The following is a 19,661-nucleotide window of genomic DNA, read 5'->3' as shown; positions in this document are numbered from 1 at the left end:
CTTCTACTGCATTCCAGTCTTTGTTCACCCCTTCAGGTGGGACTCAATTTTCTTATCGATACTATCAACGTCCCTGTGGTTTCTAAATTCCCTGTGTCCACAGTGTGTAAGAGGCCCCTTCTCTACACTTTCTCCAAGTACCTAATGAGAGCAGACTATCTTTTTCCTGTGAGAACCTGATTGATAAATCTTATGGTACCCAGTTCTCCTTCAGAGCATCTTTATTGTTGTTGATGGTTTTACATTCCCTCTAGTGCTTGTTTTCTGACACCAGAAAAATCTCTCCTTACCCTTCCCTGCTGTGACATTTGCAGTAAGTAGATGAAAGGTTCTGTCTTGCTAAAATAATAGAGAAACTTCAAAGTTAGATGGGTGACTCTCAGTCACTCACAAGGATTGCAGACATCCAAAATCCAAATTATTAAAATTTTTATTCATCCTTTGTTTTGTCTGTGAACATGACTGAGAGTATTTACCATATCAGTGACTTTTCGGCAGACGGATTAGTGATTAAGTCTGGAAAACTTAAGATTCTAAATACCCGCTCATTCTAAGATTCATCACAAGTATTCAGAATGCAGTAAAAACACGGAAGAAAAATCCTCTCATGAGAAAACATGTGTCAAATGACAAAGTGAGACCAAAGTACGCTTTGCCATCATGCACATCTTATGTTCAAAAGTACTTCCTTGTAAGTGACTCATCTGTGTGATAGTATGTCTAAAGAGCAAAGTATTCCTGCCCTGTCCTTTTTCATTTCAGAGTCGTTTAAAAGATATTTTCCCCCAGAGATATGCAGAAGCATTCTTAATACAATTAACTTGTGTTCAGGCCATTTGAAAGTGCAGCTTATGTAAGTTGATTTCTTTTCTCCCAACCTTAGATTCTTTTTTGGAAGGTAGGACATAACCAGAGAAAAAACGAGTAAATAAAATAAATCATTATCTCTTCACTTGACAATCAAAATATTGCTCACTCACTTCTTTTAACATATTTTATATTCCAGTTCTCTCTGAATGTGGTTCTATTTCAGTGCTGAAGACTGCGGAATTTCCAGCGTTTAATGTGTGCATGATCCCTGTTGTTGAAATATGTGATAGTCATGACTTATGATGGGGAATTTACACTAGGGTTTATAGAGGAAGACCTGTGAAAAGATTTAGCGTATGAAGTCTACTGTGAAGGATGTGTAGGATGTGTCCATGCGGGTGATGGGTGCGATGGCCATGCTTCTATTCAAAAACAGGAAAGTTCATGGTGACGGGTAAGATTTTCAGGGGAAGGATAGAGTCAGGAGCAACAGTGTTCAGTTAGGTTTGGGACAAGTTGAATATCATATGTCATAGTTAGGGTCCAATGTAAATGACCTGCATTAACTTGAAATCTGGGTCAGAAGGCTATATGAAAGGCTCAGGGTAACATAAATATCTCCCTTAATATCAGTTGAATCTTTACTAATTGCCAATACCCCGCAGTCCAAAGCTATATGCTAGAAGATCCATATAGGATGCCCAAAGGAAGAAGCAAGAACCAGTTTTGTGAGGTTTAGTCCTTCAACTAATTTGATAGATATTTGAAGGGGTCAAGAGGAAAGGACCTTTTCTGTTAGGTTTTAGCATTTAAGTAATCTCTACACCCAACATGGGGCTCCAACTCATGACCATGAGATCAAGGGTCGCATGCTCTTCCAAATGATCCAGCCAGGCATCCCAAGAGGAAAGGGCTTTTTAAATGAGAACATTTAATTTATAGGGACAATCACAAATTAGTATTGATCAATTCTTGGAGTTCATCTGTGGCAGAATCGTCTCCCCAGGGCAGAAGGTGGCCCAGGTGTAACCGTGTGACTATGTAAGGGAGGCCCCACAGGGAGTCGTCTCTGTGTGCCATGTCCAGAGAGATGGAGGTTCTCTCTCTCCTGAAACCTAGTGAGGCGGCCTCTGGAGTTTGATACTGCCAGAGGGTGTGGGCGGTGTACATTAAGAGACTTGTTGTCTGTCCTTCAGAGTTTGGCTTTGCTGCCTGGTGGTCATGGGATACATGAAGGCTGTTGCTTTGGTCTGTGGAGGGAGCAGAATACCCATGGTGGTGGAGGTCTTGTACGCAGTCAGAACTTTTACTAACAGGGGGGCAAAAGTATGTGTTCTTCATATATCAAATGGGGCCACATGGGAGGGAGGCACCCAAAGCCAGTTTGAAGGGGACTTGCCCAGGGGCCCAGCAGGGATCCCAGCAGCTTGTATGTGCATCAGAGTTCTGGAAGTCCGGCACTAGGAACAGACGTTGAAGCAAGTGATGGGAGAGAAGGGAGTGGCCTTCTGTTGGGCTTATGATTTCAGATTCCCAGAGGAGACTCTGAAGGCTATTAACAGTGTTCCATGGGGAAAAGAGCCACTAAGAATGCTGCCACTGTCCCCCCACCAAGGCCAGACTACACTTGACTCATCTTCAGTGTTTCTGCCTCTTCTTCTCCAACCCATGAAGAATCAGAGCCAAGGCAAGGACAGGAGAATGGCAGCATGGGGAGAGCTCTAAGCAGCCCTGTCTACACTGCAGGTTCTTCTCTGGGAGCAGGCACATGCCAGGGATGCCAAGGACAGTAGAAGATTTACCCTTCAGCAATATTTTTTGAAAAGTTTTTGTAAATATATATATATATATACATATATATATATATATATATATATATACATATATATATATATAGCTAACTTGACAATTTATTGTGAATAAATTGTCAAGTTAGCTAACATACAGTGTATACAGTGTCCTCTTGTTTTGGGGGCAGATTCCTATGATTCATCACTTACATACAGCATCCAGTGCTCATCCCAACAAGTGCCCTCCTCAATGCCCATCACCCATTTTCCCCCCTCCACCACCCCCCATCAGCCCTCAGTTCATTCTCTGTATTTAAGAGTCTCTTATGGTTTGCCTCCCTCTCTGGTTGAAATTATTTCTTCCCTTCCCTTCCCCCATGGTCTTTTGTTAAGTTTCTTAAGCTCCACATATGAGTGAAAACATATGACATCTGTCTTTCTCTGACTGACTTATTTCACTTAGCATAATACCCTCCAGTTCCATCCATGTTGTTGCAAAAGGCAGGATTTCATTCTTTCTCATTGCCAAGTAGTATTCCATTGTATATATAAACCACATCTTTATCCATTCTTCTGTTGATGGACATTTGGGCTCTTTCCATAATTTGGCTATTGTTGAAAGTGCTACTATAAATATTGGGGTACATGTTCCCCTGTGAATCAGCCCTCCTGTATCCTTTGGATAAATTCTGAGTAGTGCTATTGCTGGGTTGTAGGAATGTTCCATTTTAATTTTTTGAGGAACCTCCATAATGTTTTCCAGAGCGGCTGCACCAGTTTGCATTCCCACCAACAGTCAAGAGAGTTACTCTTTCTCCACATCCTCGCCAACATCTTTTGTTTCCTGAGTTGTTAATTTTAGCCACTCTGGCCGGTGTAAGGTGGCATCTCAATGTGGTTTTGATTTGTATTTCCCTGATGATGAGTTACGTTGAACATCTTTTCATGTGTCTGTTGGCCATTTGGATGTCTTTTTTGGAAACGTGTCTATTCATGTTGTCTGCCCATTTCTTCACTGGGTTATTTGTTTTTTGGGTGTTGAGGTTGGTAAGTTTTTTATAGATTTTGGAAACTAACCCTTTATTTAATATGTCATTTTTAAATATCTTCTCCATTGCATTGGTTGCCTTTTTGTTTTGTTGATTGTTTCCTTTGCAGTGCAGAATCTTTTTATCTTGATGAGGTCCCAAGAGTTCATTTTTTCTTTTTATTTCCCTTGCCTTCGGAGATGGGTCGAGCAAGAAATTGCTGGGGCTCAGGTCAAAGAGGTTATTGCCTGTTTTCTCCTCTAGGGTTTGAATGGTTTTCTCTCTCACATTTAGGTCTTCCATCAATTTTGAGTTTAATTTTGTGTATGGTGTAAGAAAGTAGTCTGTTGCTTCATTATTGGTATATAGAAAGGCAACTGATTTCTGTACATTGATTGTGTATCCTGTGACTTTGCTGAATTCATGTATCAGTTCTAGCAGCTTTTTGGTGGAGTCTTTCAGGTTTTCCATGTACAGTATCATGTCATTGCAGAACGTGAAAGTTTGACTTCTTGGCCAATTTGGATGCCTTTTATTTCATTTTGTTGTCTGCTTGCTGAGGCTAGGACTTCCAACATGATGTTAAACAACAGCATGAGAGTGGACATCCCTGCCATGTTCCTGATGTTGGGGGAAAGCTCTTACTTTGTTTCCACGAGGATGGTATTAGCTGTGGGCTTTTAATATATGGCTCTTATGAAGTTAAGGTAGGTTCCTTCTATCCCGACTTTCTTGAGGGCTTTTATTAAGAAAGGATGCTATATTTTGTCAAATGCTTTTTCTGCATCTATTGACAGGATCATATGGCTCTTATCCTTTCTCCTATTAATGTGATGTATCACATTAATTGATTTGAGAATACTGAACCAGCCATGCAGTCCAGAAATGAATCCCACTTAATCGTGGTGAATAATTTTTTTGAGATACTGTTGAATTTGATTTGCTAGTATTTTGTTAGGAATTTTTGCATTCATGTTAACCAGGGATATTGGTCTGTCATTCTCCTTTTTAGTGGGGTCTCGGTCTGGTTTGGGAATCAAGGTAATTGTGGCTTCACAGAATGAGCCCGGAAGCTTTCTTCCATGTCTATTTTTTGGAACAGCTTGAGAAGGATAAGTATTAACTCTGTTTTAAATGTCTGGTATAATTCCCCTAGGAAGCCATATGGCCCAGGACTCTTATCTGTTGTTAGATTTTTGATAACTGATTCAATTTCTTCACTGGTTATGGGTGTGTTCAAATTTTCTATTTCTTCCTGTTTGAGTTTTGGTAGTGTGTGGGTGTCTAGAAATTTGTCCATTTCCTCCAGGTTGTCCAGTTTGTTGGCATGTAAATTTTCATAGTATTCCCTGAAAATTGTATTTCTGTGATGTTGGTTGTGATCTGTCCACTTTTATTTGTAGTTTTTATCTATTTGGGTCCTCTCTCTTTTCTTTTTTGAGAAGCCCGACTAGGGGTTTATCAATTTTGTTTGTTTTTTTCCAGAAAAGAAAAAAACTAGTTATTAGATTCATTGATCTGTTCTACTGTATTTTTTTTTGGGGGGGGGGTTCTATATTTTTTATTTCTGCTCTAATCTTTATTATTTCTCTTCTTCTGCTGTTCTGCTGGCTTTGGGGTTTCTTTGCTGTTCTGCTTCTACTTCCTTTAGGTGTGCTATTAGATTTTGTATTTGGGATATTTCTTATTTCTTGAGATAGGCCTGGATTGCAATGTATTTTCCTCTTAGAACTGCCTTTGCTGCATCCCAAAGGATTCGGACTGTCATGTTTTCATTTTCACTTGCTTCCATATACGTTTTAATTTTTTCTTTAAGTGCCTGGTTGACCCATTCATTCTTTAGTAGGATGTTCTTTAACCTCCATGCATTTGGAGGCTTTCCAAATTTTTTCTTGTGGTTGACTTCAAGTTTCATAGCATTGTTATCTGAAAATATGTATGGTGTGATCTCGGTTCTTTTATATTTGTTGAAGGCTGTTTTGTGACCTAAGATGGGGTCTATTTTAGAGAATGTTCCATGTGCACTCGAAAAGAATTCTGCTGCTTTTGGATGAAAAGTTCTGGATATATCTGTCAAGTCCATCTGGTCCACTGTATCATTCAAAGCCATTGTTTCTTCATTGATTTTTTTTCGCCCAGACGATCTGTCCATTGTTGTAAGTGGAGAGTTAAAGTTTCCTCCTATTACAGTATTTTTATCGATAAGATCACTTATGTCTGTGATTAACTGATTTATGTATTTGGGTGCAATCAAGTTGGGAGCATAAACCTTTACAATTGTTAGCTCTTCTTGATGTATAGACCCTGTAATTATGATATATTGCCCTTCTTCACGTCTTGTTACAGCCTGTAGATTAAAATCTAGTTCGTGTGATATAAGCATGGCTACCCCAGCTTTCTTTTGACTTCCAGTAGTATGATAGATGGTTCTCCATCCCCTCACTTTCAATGTGAAAGTGTCCTCAGGTCTAAAATGAACCTCCTGTAGACACCATATAGATGGATCTTGTTTTTTTTTTTTTTTTTTTTTATCCATTCTGATATGTTATGTGTTTGATTGGGGCATTTAGTCCATTTACATTCAGAGTGATTATTGAAAGATATGGATTTAGTGTCATTGTGTTACCTGTAGGTTTCATGCTTGTGGTGATGTCTCTGGTCCTTTGTAGTCTTTGCAGCATTCCACTCACAGAGTCCCCCTAAGGATCTCTTGCAGAACTTGCTTAGTGTTCATGAATTCCTTCAGGTTTTGTTTGTCTGGGAAAGCCTTTATCTTTCTTTCTATCCTGAATGACAGCCTTGCTGGATAAAGGATTCTTGGCTGCATATTTTTCCTATTCAGCACATTGAATATTTCCTGCCACTCCCTTCTTGCCTGCCAAGTTTCAGTGGATATGTCTGCTACTACCCTTTTGTGTCTACTCTTGTAGGTTAAGGCCCGTTTGTCCCTGGATGCTTTCAGAATTTTCTCCTTTGTATTTTTCCAGTTTCACTATGATATTCTGTGGAGAAGATCTATTCTTGTTAAATCTGAAAGGAGTTCTCTTTGTCTCCTGGATTTGGATGTCCATTTCCTTCCCCAGATAAGGGAAGTTCACAGCAATAATTTGTTCAAGTAAACCTTCTTCCCTTTTTCTCGCTCTTTTCTTCTTCTTCTTCTGGAACTCTTATGATATGGATATTATTATGTTTCATTGAATCTCCTCGTTCTCTATTTCTCCCCTCAGGGTCTAGTATGTTCTTATCTCTCTTTTCCTTGGCTTCCTCCTTTTCCATAATTTTATCTTCTATTTCACTTAATCTACCCTTTGTCTCCTTCATCCTTGCTGTCACTGTATCTAGTTTATTTTGCACCTCATATACAGCATTTCTTAATACGTTGTGACTATTTCTTAGTTCCTTGATCTCTGTGGGAATAGATTCTCGTCTGTCTTCTATGCTTCTTTCAAGCCAAGTAATATGGCTATTATTCTAAATTCTTGCTCAGTTATATTGCTTATATCTGTTTTGAGCAATTTTCTAGCTGTCGTTTCCTCCTGGAGTTTCTTTTGAGGGGAATTCTTCCGTTGCATCATTTTGCCTAGTTTTCTGTCCCTTATGTGTTTTAATAGTTTCTTATGGGTCTTGATCCTGTGAGGACTATTATATTAAAACAGGGAGTCATAATGTTGTCCAGGGCCTGGCCCTTCAAGAGGTATTTTTGGAGTGTGTTTTGTGCTCTCTGTTGTTGAGACTCTGATTACTTTAGCTCCCTATTCCTAGTGGTGGTTTGGACCTTCCACCAGGAGTGCTTTGATTTGTTTGTTGAAGTATGCCTGGAAAAAATAATTTTTAATGGCGGTGGTGGTGGTGGAAGAGGCCTTATCCCATACAAAGAGAGAAATGACATGGGCAGGGAAAAGGAAAAGAAAAAAAAATTGACCAAACAGAGATCAGATAAACTTTATGGCTTAGTCCATAGAGAGAGAGAGAGAGAGGAAAATAAAGGAGATACAGAAGAGGCATAAAGAGAATAGATTAAAAATGTCTGCTTAAACAAACCAACAACCAGAATAACCATCCTAGAGAAGGGAAGAAATAAGAGGAAGAAGAAGAAAAAGAAGGAAGAAAGATGAAAGAAGAAGAAGAAGAAATATATATGTATATACATACATAAAATAAATATTGACCAAGAATCAAATCAGAGAATGCAAAACTACTGGACCAATATCTGATGGTGCCTTGTAACCAGTGCCTGTGCTGGTCTGGAGGAGGGACTGTCTGGTTCAGTCAGTGTTCAGTCTTGCTCTGTTAGACACACATTACCAGGTGCAGAGGGGCATGCTTTGGTGTGAGCAGGTCCACCTCCACTGTGGATCCATTGTCCATTCCCTGAAGCCCCACCTTGTTGGTGATGGGGAGTAAAATGGTGACACCCCATTCTCTCCTCCCCAGACCAGGCATCCTGGACCACTCTGTTCAGGTCGTCCTCACAGTGCCAAAGGAGCACGAGTGGGCAGTCTGTTCTGCTCCAGGATCCTGGGTCTCCCAGGCAGTCAGCTGGGATTCAAACCCCAATGTCTTAAAGGATCCTGCTCCATGTGCCCCAGTTCTGGCACACTGTCACTCCAGGGTATGGTCACAAAGGGCCTCTGGGTGGCGGGGGGTCCTGCAGTGTCCTTTGTCCTTGGAATGGCTATTTGCCTTCTTCCCACAGCACTCAAGGGAGGGGATTGCTCTCTCCACCTGTGTTTGGGAGCTGGCTACAGAGCTTGGGCTGGCTCCCCTCCTCCCCAGGTACACAAAGAGGCCGGAGAAAGCCCTGCAGTTAAAAATTGGTTCTTTCTCCATTTTTTCTGTTCCCCAACCCATGTTTTTTCTCTTGTCCAAATACAACCTTCCACTTCTGCAACCTCTCTTTCACTTTCTTTTGTCTTTCTGCAGAAGGGGATCCCTCCCCTCCGTTCCTACGCTGCCTTTTTTTTATCTCTCCCAGTTTGAAATCATGCATCTATGGCCCATCACATTTTCCTCATGGGCCCCTGGAGATGTTTCTGTCACTCTGTAGCCTGGATTCCTGGAATTTCAAGCCTTCTCGCCTCAATACTTCTGTGTTTGAGGGACGAGGGAACTTCAGATTCCCTTACTTCTCTGCCATGTTAACTCCTTCTTAAAATTTTTTCAAGTGTTTATTTATTTGTGAGAGAGAGAGAGAGAGAGAGAGAGCATGAGCAGGGGCAGGGCAGAGAGAGAGGGAGACACAGAATCTGAAGCAGTCTCCAGGCTCCAAACTGTGAGCACACAGCCCAACGTGGGGCTCAAACCCATGGACCTCGAGATCATGACCTGAGCTGAAGTCAGAGGCTCAGCTGAGTCACCCAGGCGCCCCACCCCTCAGTGAAATTGAGAGTGTGATTATTACACTAGAGGATTTGAGTACATGAATGTGACCAATAGTGATTGGAGAGGTTTTTTGCTTAAGGCAGTACCTGTGTAAGGTTTCCTTCAGGTGGCACGGATGGAGCCAGTTTGAAGGGCCGATGGGAGGAAAGAATAAGTGTCTTCTCTCCCTGTCCTTGTGACATCCCTCTTATTTAATCACATAGTTGCACACAGGAGGACTTGATGGAGAGGAGATCCAGTAGAGAAGAACCCCAAGATCTTGCCGATCCTAATCCTGTAACTGAGGTGTGTGTTTCCTATGAGTGTAGCACTAGGAATCCAGGTGACAGGCACTTTGCTCGTGCAGAGAACTGACAGGAAGTTCCCACATCCCACCAGGGAGGGACATTTATGTGTAAATCACAGAGAATCTAGAGATTCAGAGAGGTGGAGTAGGGCCTCCTATATCTCAGGTGGGTCAGGGTCCCTCTGGGCCTTGGGCCTTACTTGTTCAAGGTCAATCAGACCCAAGACTTGACCAGCTAAAAATCTGTGCCAAGGAGTGTCCACATGCTTGAGTCCGAGGAGAGGACAGGTGGTCAAGAGCACAGCAGTGAATGGACATGATCTTTACATCTGTGTGGGTGACTTTGCCAGCAAGCTTGTGGCGTGGCTGGGGATAAATTTCTGAGTACACTTGGAGACCACAACTTGGCCTTTTGAGAATGAATTTCATTTTTGACAGTCTCAATCTGGTAAATAGGGTGAGTGACCAAAGGATGCTAGTGTTTGGAAGCAAAAAGAAGCTCCACATTAGAGACTTGTCTTCCATTGTCGCCTTTAACTCTGAAGACAACTCTGCTGAGGGAGTTTCAGAGACGTTGCGAGTGATGAGCCCTGAAGATGCATGTTCCAGAGGCAGCGATCATTTGCCAAAGTGCTGTGCACACAGTCCATGAACAACAACCCAGAGTGCATTTGTAATCATTTGTGAATGTGGATGTAAGGTTGCATAATTTCTGGTATGTTTTTAAAACGGTGGTCTATCTATGTTTATTTTATTTTATTTATTTATTTTCGGCCTTGTCTATGTTTATGAACAAAAATACAAAATGGAATATCTGAGGCAATTGTTCTGAAGTTCTTACTTCCTGTTAAGAAGTATCTTGATTACCTGAAATTCTTCCTAAGTTGGACTGCATTCTCTGGGGTTTGGGATCAACAAGACCATGTTGCAGAAGGTGGCATTGATGGTAAGAAAACCTTCTTCTTAAGGACCTGAAGCTCTGAATCTAGGTCTGGCCACTCAAATGTTTACATCAGGAACAGTTTGCTGTGCATATTTTGCAGAGCACATAAATGGTGCCTACGGGACAGGGGCAGGTGAGCGGTGCATGAAGAACTTTTGTGGCTGACGGATACATTCGCTATCTTGCTTGTTATGATGGTTTCACTGGTGTATACATACTTTAATTATGTCGAAAATGTTTGTATTTTCTATTTTAAATTGGACTGTCTTTGTATTAATGAATTTTCAGAGTTCTTGACACATTCTATTCTTTGTCAGATCTTTATCAAGTACACACACAAGTTCTTTCTTTATCTGATATGTGACTCACAAACATTTCTCCCAGTTTGTAGATTGCTCTCTCTGCCCCTTCCTGCTCACGCTCTCTATCTCTCCCTCTCTCTCTCTCTCTCAAAATAAATGATTAACTTTGAAAAATCATGTAAATCTACCACAACTGATTATCCTAATTGCATCCAATTGTACCAAAATGCTGCAGGCTTCCACTGCAGGGCTGGGCAGGGGGTATGGACCTTGCACCTCAGCCTTGTGTGCTGTGAGGTGCTCACAACCCTATGTCACCAGAAGACAAAAACAGAAGGAGATGCAGCAGGAAATGGTTGTGGTGAAGACAAGAAAGAAGTGTGGCTGTGCACCGGTAAATTGACAACAACCGTGCTTGTTCTTGTGAGAAGGTTCTGGGAACTGGGCCAATGTTGATTGTAAACTACAGACTTCCTGGGGACTGAGCTGTGAGGTGCATAGGAATCATCCTTTCTTCTCTTTACTATGTCATTTCTAATAAAGTGTTATAGATATTTTTAAATTCATGAGAGGGAGGACATGGGTTGAAAAAAAGTGTGAAATTATAAAACAGAGACAAGAAATGCATAAAGAAGCAGACATTGTCAAAAGGCAAACTGCAAAACCTTTGAGGCTTTGAGCTCCCAACGATGCAGAAATAGACTCGATCTGTGGATGAGAAAAGATACAAATTCATATCGTAATGGGGCACGGACACAGGTAGGATGAGAGCTTGTAGCCAGTTTTAGGTGATTGTAAATCATGTTGGGGCACCTGGGTGGCTCAGTGCGTTAGACGTCTTGATTTTAAAGTTAGACTCATGATTTTGGCCTAGGTGATGATCTGATGGGTTGTGAGTTCAAGCCCTGTGTTGGGCTCTGCACCGACAGCCTGGAGACTGCGATTCTTTCTCTCCCTCTCTCTGCTCCTTCCTGCTCATGCTCTCTCTCTCTCTCTCCCTTTCTCTCTCTCTCTCTCAAAATAAATGAATAAACTTAAAAAAAATGATATAAATCTACCATGATGGATTATCCTAAATGCATCCAATTGTACTAAAGTGCTGCAATTTTTCACCTTCATTGAATTTTAATTTACATAAAATAAGATTCATGTCCTTTCAGTAGATTTAATCATCAATTGAAAAATATATCCAGCAAGTCTTGCTATTTCCCACTAGCCTATATATGTGCATGTTGTCATAACATATATTCATTTTATTTTATCTTTTATCTTTTGATCCCTTCCCAGGTTTCACCAATCCCCTCAACCTGGGAACCATCAACCTGTTCTCTGTAACTATGAGCTTGTCTTGTTTTTTTCTTTTTTACATTCCATATATAAGGGAGATCGTGGAGTACTTGTTTTTCTCTGTCTGACTTATTTCACTGAGCATAATTCCCTTGACATCCATCCATGCATTGCAAATGGCAAGATTTGGGTTTTTTTTAATGGATGACTAACATCCAATTGTGTATATATGCCATGATTTCTCGGTCCATTTATCCATCAGTGGACATTTAGATTGTTTCCATATCCTGGCTATTGTAGATAATGCTGCAATAAACATGGGAATGCAGATAACTTTTCCAGTTAGTGTTTTTTCCTTGGGATAAATACCCAGAAGTGGCATTACTGAATCATATGATCGTTTTTTTAAAAAAGTTTTCAATAAAATTTTTAATACTTATTTACTTTTGAGTCAGAGAGAGACAGAGCTAGAGCAGGGGGTTTGGTAGAGAAAGAGAGAGACACAGATTCCCAAGCAGGCACCAGGCTCTGAGATGTCAGCACAGAACCTGATTTGGTGCTCGAACTCATGAACTGTGAGATCATGACCTGAGGCGAAGTTGGATGCTCAACTGACTGAGCCACGCAGGAGCCCCTCCTTTTTTTTTTTTTTTAGAGAGAGATAGAAAAGGAGAGGAACAGAGGGAGAGAGATTAAGAGAGAGAGGGAGAGAGAGAGAATCTTAAGCAGACTCCATGCTCAGCGTGTAGCCTATGTGGGACTCAATCGCACGACTCTGGGATCATGACCAGAGCGAATATCAAGAGTCCAACACTCAATCAATTGAGCCACCCAGGTGTTATTTTTCTTTCTTTCTTTTTTTTTTTTTTAGTATCAAGGGATTTTATAATAACTTTGGAGAAATGTCAGTAATTTATGACTGTAATTCTGTAATGTCTTATTTTAGAGTATAAAAACTTCACTGGATTCTAAGCTAAGCTTTTAAACTTTAAAGTTAAATTATATTGTTCTCTCTCCTGTCACAACCTGACAGGATGGTTGCACACACGAATAGAAAAAGACACTTGGTCTTTCCACACAGGCATCCCTTTTGTACCCTACAAGGGTGAGTTGGCTTGTGTAACCTGCCTAGCTGGCTTCTTAATGGGAGAAGAAAAGTTCCATTCTGAATATAAATGGGGGAGGGGAGTCTCCTACTGAGATGCCCCAAAGACAGATTTTGTGTTCCTTGCTGCATTGCTCTTATGAGGAATAGCTACCAGCAGCAGCAGCTCAGAATTCTCTTTGTAAACTACAATATTTTGTTTTCTCTTCTGTGGGCTACTTAGCTACAAAAAGGAAGAGTAAGAAGCTCCAGGAAATCCTGGAAAGTACTTGGGCATTCCCCAAGTATTGCAAGAGAACTTCAGGCTTTCTATAGACTTTGAATAGGCTTCTCTAGAAGGGCCTTCTATAGAGTTCCTGGGAGTGCAGCAGTCACTTATGGGAGGGGACCCTGAGGCACCAGAGGAGGGGTGTGTGTGAGGGGAAATGGGAGAGCTGTGTAGAGGAAGCAGCAGGATTACCTCCTAATGCTGTGGCTTTTGTTTCCTGATGTCCCAGGGCTTAGAAACCAAGATGGCAGAGATTCACAGTTGAGACTTCTCTTAGTGGGTGAGATCGGAGCAGGGAAAAGTGCCATGGGCAACAGCACCCTTGGAGAGAAAGTGTTTCCTTCTAGCATTGCCACAACCTCTGCCACCAAGACCTGTAAGAAAGGGAGCAGCAGGTGGCAGGTAAGAGAAATTGTGTCGTGGATACACCAGGCATTTTTGACACCGAGGCACAGGATGCTGACACCTGCAAAGAGTTTACTCGCTACGTCTTCCTGACCTCCCCAGGACCTCACACCCTGCCCCTGATGGGACAGCTGGTCCCGTACATGCAGGAAGAGCACAAGGCCATGGAAAAGATTCAGTAAATATTTGGACTCAGAGCTAGGAAATACATGATTCTCTTTTTCACCTGGAAAGATGACTTGGATGGCATCAATTTCCATGATTACTTAGAGGAAGCACCCGAAGGCATCCAAGAGCTGGAGGGATAGTTCCGTGATCACTACTGCGTGTACAAGAATGGTGCAACAGAAGCTGAGCAGGAGGCCCAGAGAAGCCAACTGCTGGCCCTGGTCTAGCGCATTGTGGCCTAGAATGAAGAACGATGCTACACTAAGAAGATGTACCAAAAGGCCAAAGAGGAGATTCAGAAACAAATCCAAGAGATGCAAGAATTTTATGGAGCACAGCTAGAGAGAGAGTGCAGGTAAGAGAGGAGTTTGAAGAAAAAATCAGGAAGCTGGAGGATAAACTGGAGCGGCAGAAATGAAAGGAACAAATGGAGAGAGAATTGGCAGGGAAAGAGGCTTTCTATGCCCTAAAGCAGCAGAACGCCAGATATGAAGGTGAGACTCATTGCAGAAACCTTGAATTGATCATGGAAGCACTGCAGATAGTTTTTCCTGTTTTCTCTCACCTGTTTATGTAAGATTTACCTGAATGAAAAGATCTCTCTATTTCCTGCATATTTCCCACTGGCCCTGCCCACTGTCTGCCACCCCCCCACCCAGCCCCCGCACCCCTGAACTCATTCACCAACCTTGGAGCACTCTCGCTTCTGTCTCTCAGACTCTCAGGACTAAGGGGTATAATCAGATTCACTGTTGGAGATTGGTAGATGTTTGATTGACTTAACAGGGGAGGGGCAAATTCTCAATTTGTGGAACTCCAGAGTAGAAGGTATAAGGTGGCCCCGAACTTTGTCTATTTATCCCGAGTAAAATCTAGGTTCTTTCTAGATTGGTAGATCTTCTCCCTCTGTTGCTTCTACTCACTTATTTTTCCTTTAGGACACAGTGATCACCTTCCCCCTATGATTTGTTAGAAAGATTTGTTCTTCGTGTTGGGTAATCTATTGGTGAGATGTTTATAGAATTCTTTCCAGATGAATGGAAATTTATGTAGTAACAGTTTTACAGAAGGATTCAAATTGTTCCTTATCAGCTGCCTACTGAAGGACAAAGAGTTGTTTAGAAGATAGACCTCTCAGAACTCAACTAAGTGAAATGCCAGAAAGAGCAGTTGAAAGATGGAGATTCAACACAGAAGAGAACAACTTTTGCTGTATTCAGATGTATGTATAGCAACTCTTTGACCTCAATTCAATATATTTGCTGAATAACCAGTTCTCTTCTTTTCATGTGAAACTAACTGTTGCCACTTCACCTCCATCACCTCAGACCTTCATTACTTGCACTCCTTCCCAGTTGAATTGTTTGCTTGTTATTAAAATAAAAAAAATTCTCTTCTCTCATATTTCTATAAAATTGGAGTCCACTTTTTCTTGGAAAATACCTTTGCTATTTTTTATTACTTAATTTAAAATTAGTTAATTATTTATTTTGAGAGAAAGAGAGAGAGAGAGCATGAACAGGGGAGAGGCAGAGAAGAAAGAATCCCAAGCAGACTCCACACATCAGTGCAGAACCCGATGCAGGGCCCAAACCTATGAACTGTGAGATCATGACCTGAGCCGAAACCAAGAGTCAGATGCTCAATGGACTGAGCCACTCAGGTGACCCCCTTTGTTATTTCTTCTAAGAACACTGAATTTTACTTTTTGGTAAAAGTTCAAGATGGTTTTGGAGCTAGTTTTGGTTTACCCTCAGCACATCTCTCCTCCTTTTCCTTGGAAATTCCCAGCCACATTCTCAACCCCTCTGCCAGTTAAACACTACCTTTTCCTTGGACTCATTAATTATTCACTGATAGATATTATGTGTAACCAAGGCTTCAGAGACCTTTCTGGTTTTCCTGGAGCAAAAATTGTCTTTAATATATGTATAACAATAAGAAGTGTCTCTATCCCTTTTCTACTTTTCTCCTGGGTACTTCTCACATTATCCATTCTAAGGTTTCCCAAAGGACATTTCCATGTTCTACCAATAAATCCCAGTGTAGACTGAACTTTTAGTTAATCTCAAGCATTAGAGAAGCACAACACAAAGAAGCTCACAATCCTTTTAGAAATAGTCACTTAGGAGAAGGGGCCAAGATGGCAGAGTTTTGGAAGTTTTCTGCTTCTCTCATCCCTGAATTTCAGCTAGATCAGCACCAAAGCATTTTTAACACCTAGAAAATGCATCTGACTATTAACACAACAATCTTCATAACTTGAGCCACAGAACTTCACAGGTATGCAGCATGGAGAGGTGAACTGGTGGAGAGAGAAGGCTCAGTTGTTAGGGAACTATTTTTGCTTGTGGAAAGAGGATTGAGACAGCGGGGAGAGCACATGAAAAAATTCTCCCTGAAAGCAGCTGGAGAGAAAGAGAAAGAGTGGAAACACACATAAGGGACTGAACAAGAAAGAGAGAAAGGAGAAAGAAGAAAGTTCAATGCCACTCTATAAACAGGGGAGCACAGAGTTGGAAATTATACAGCTCAACACCTGGTGGTGTTCTGGTGGGAAGGGCAAATCCCCAGGAATAGACAGCAAGGTCCAAGGGTGAGGGGTCTCTGGCCACATGGGGAGAGGTGGTTCCCCAGTTAAGAGGACATTTGGTAGAGGCTATGCAGCTTCCCCACAGGCAAAGGTCCCAGCAGACCCTAGAGAACAGCCATTTGTTGGTGTTGAGCAAGGGTGTTAGGAAGCAGTGAAACCTGATGCCAGATGTGTGGTGTGATTTACCATAATCTCTTAGATGCTGCTGCTACAAGATTGCGTGAATTTTTTCTGGGAATGTTGGCATCTGGCCATAGTCTCTGGGCTTCAGCAGCAACATGGTCATGCAAATTTTCCTGGGGGCAAGGGCGGCCAGCACCCAAACAAGTCTTGGCAAGACACTCCCTGAGAGGGTCAGAGTGGGTCCAAGCCACAGGGCCCTCAGAAATGAGGGGTTTGGAATCACAGCCTCATCTGAGATAAGATTCAGAAGGGAGGTACCACCTGGCAGGCTGATGACTTGGTTCTGGATTGTGTAGAGGCAGGGAGTGGACAGAAGCCAGGGACAAAGGAGGGGTGCATGATTGGCAGTCAGTGAGAGCACAGAGTTCTGATGCTACAGACTGGGTAGGTAGGTGATACCATTTACACCTCTCCCACCCATGTGCATTCATGGATACAGGCGCCACAATGATGTACCCCAGTAATCTAAGCAGTGCCATCTAGTGTAAACGGAGCCATCACACCAAGCCCTATCCAACTGTGCCAACCAAGCTCTAGAGGAACATGAGTCTCTCCACCACCTTAGTTTACAGACTATCGATTTCTCCATAGTTTGACTTCTAGTGGAAACTGGATATAATTTCATTCATATTTCATTCTGTTCGCTAGTCCATCCATTCATTCTTTTTTCTTCTTCTTTTCTTATACTTGAATATAGAAAGAGAAAAATTTTATTTTTATTTTCTGATTTTATAAAAAAAATTTTCTTTAAATTATATCTACTGTATTTTTTTACTTTCTTGTAAATTTTTTTATTCCATTTTACTTTCAGCATTTCACTCTATTCTATTTTATTGTTTTCATTTTTTTAATTATCAAACATTTTCTTTTTTCCCTTTTCCCCCCTTTCTTTCCCTTTTTTCTCTATTCTATCGAGTTTCTTTCAACAACCAGACCAGAACACACCTAGGAACTAGCATCCTTTATTTGATTTTTTTTTTGTGTTGTTTTAAATTTTTTAATTATAATCTTATTTTTTTATTATTTCTTTTTCATCCAAAATGAAGAAATGAGGGAATACACTCCAAAAGAAATAACAGGAGGAATGCTTCAAACAAATAAGAAAAAAGTTTCAACCAGAATTTAGAGTCTGGATAATATAAATATTATCTGGGATTGAAAAAGCATACAATCCCTTTCCGTGCCTCCCTGCCCCTTGCCCCCTGCCCCCTGCCATTTTATAGTAAGTGCCATCATCCCTCCAGTGTCCAGCAGCGTGGTCCCCACCTCTCTCTGGGACCTCACCAGAAAGTGACCTGGATATTCATCCTACCACTGACATCCTCTTAGACCTTTCTTTTTATCATGTACCTCAGAATTCTTCGAGCCTCCATGCATTACTCAATTTCGAAACGACTCCTACATTTTAAGTAATTACCAGAGCAGGACGCTACTTCTTGGCCTTAAAATCTATATTAGTTCCCCCAGGAGCTGCTGTAACAAATGACCACAAACTTTTGCTTAAAAAGCAGAAACTTACTGTCTCATTGTTATGGCTACTGTCTCTCTGGCACAGGCTACAAGTCCAAACCAAGACGTTCCCAGGGCCATACTCGCCATGAAGTCTCTGGGAAAGTCCCCTTCTTTGCTGCATCTTAGCTTCTGGTGCTGGCTGGCCTGCTTTGTTCTTTGCCTTCTAGGTGCTTCACTCCAATCTCTGCCTCTTTTGTCACATGGTGTTCTCTGTGTGTATCTGTGTGTAAACTTCCCTCACTCTCAATGAAATGATTCCAGGCATTGGAGTAGGGCTCAACCTTAACTTCATGACATGACATCACAGAGACCGTGCTCTAAAGTAGGTCACAATCTCAGGTACCAGAAGTTAGGACTTCTTTAGGAGGACACAATTCAACCTAGGATGGATGGTAAGAGAGGGACAGTGTGTGCAGTGTGAGGGTACAGTACCCCTGATCTCTTCCTCTCCAGTCCTCGTTGCAGTTACCAGGTTAAGCCCATTGGGATAGTTTTTGTAGGTCTCTGCTTCTTGGAAATCTTCTACTGCCTAGGGCTTAGAATCCATATTCCTTGGCCTGGTATTCAGCAGTCATTATAATCAGTCTCAACTTCTCTCCCAAGAATGAGATTCGTCTAGATATCATTGTTCCCGTTAATATCTGTTTACACTTTTTTAAGGAACGAAGGTGATAATGATGGAGAGGCCAGTGCCTGGGACACAGTGGGCCCTCAGTAAAGGCTGGTAATGATTCCTGCACTCCAAATTGTTAGCTGTTCTCTGCCTGTGTCCAGTGTTATTTCCACCTCCAAGGCTTGAATCATGCTATTTCTCCCTCTCTTTCTTGTCTGAGTGCAGTTTTGAAAAAAAGCAAAATCATGCCTCTTGGGCAAGTATAAACACATCAAAGATTTTGCTCAACTCATGGCGTGACTAGAGAACCAGTATGATAGTATAATTGGATCAAAGTTCCTTTGGGTGGCTCAATCAGTTAAGCGCCTGACTCTTGATCTCAGCTCAGGTCTTGACCTTAGGGTCTTGAGTTTGGGCTCCATGGTGGGTGTGAAACCTAGTTAAAAACAAACAAATAAGCAAAGAATAGAACAAAAAACACAAACAAACAGAAACACAAACTTCATTTGAAATCAAGGTTTGATGTGTTCAAGAGAGTAGTAAAATGTAATTTTTGAGTTCTATATTCCACCAGACAGAAAATTCGCTGAGTATCTATAAGGCAGAGATGTGCAAAAAACCTCTCTGTCCTTAAAGTGTTGTAAAATATCACAGCTGATCATCCAGCACAGCACCACACAGAACAATAGAACACTCCAGTAATCTCTCTTGCCTATTTCTAAGTTTTGGATCATTTTCATAGCATTCTCTACTTTGTGATCATAAGCAGTTTCCAACAAGTATTGATCCTAGAAGATTGTTTTTACTATGCATGGCCTGATTATTTATACAGATGCAGCAAGAATCTTAATTTACTGGAAAAGCCTCCTTGAGTTTGCTCGGGAAATCTAGAGCCTAATCATATTAAGCAAGTATCAATTCCAAAGGATAAGCTTCTTTTGGAAATTTTCAAAATGAATTTTGAATCAGACTTTTCAAAGCCCCTG

General features: G+C 41.4%; 1 pseudogene; it reads left to right on the top strand.

The window, feature by feature from the left end:
• The first annotated feature begins 12,751 nt into the window (after window positions 1-12,751).
• LOC123607103 lies at window positions 12,752-14,559 on the top strand (annotated as a pseudogene).
• The last annotated feature ends 5,102 nt before the right edge of the window (window positions 14,560-19,661 follow it).

This window comes from Leopardus geoffroyi, chromosome A2 (genome assembly GCF_018350155.1).
Source record: "Leopardus geoffroyi isolate Oge1 chromosome A2, O.geoffroyi_Oge1_pat1.0, whole genome shotgun sequence".
Taxonomy (NCBI): domain Eukaryota; kingdom Metazoa; phylum Chordata; class Mammalia; order Carnivora; family Felidae; genus Leopardus; species Leopardus geoffroyi.
The sequence above is the reverse complement of the archived record's forward strand: the minus strand, read 5'-3'. Positions and strand labels throughout refer to the sequence as shown.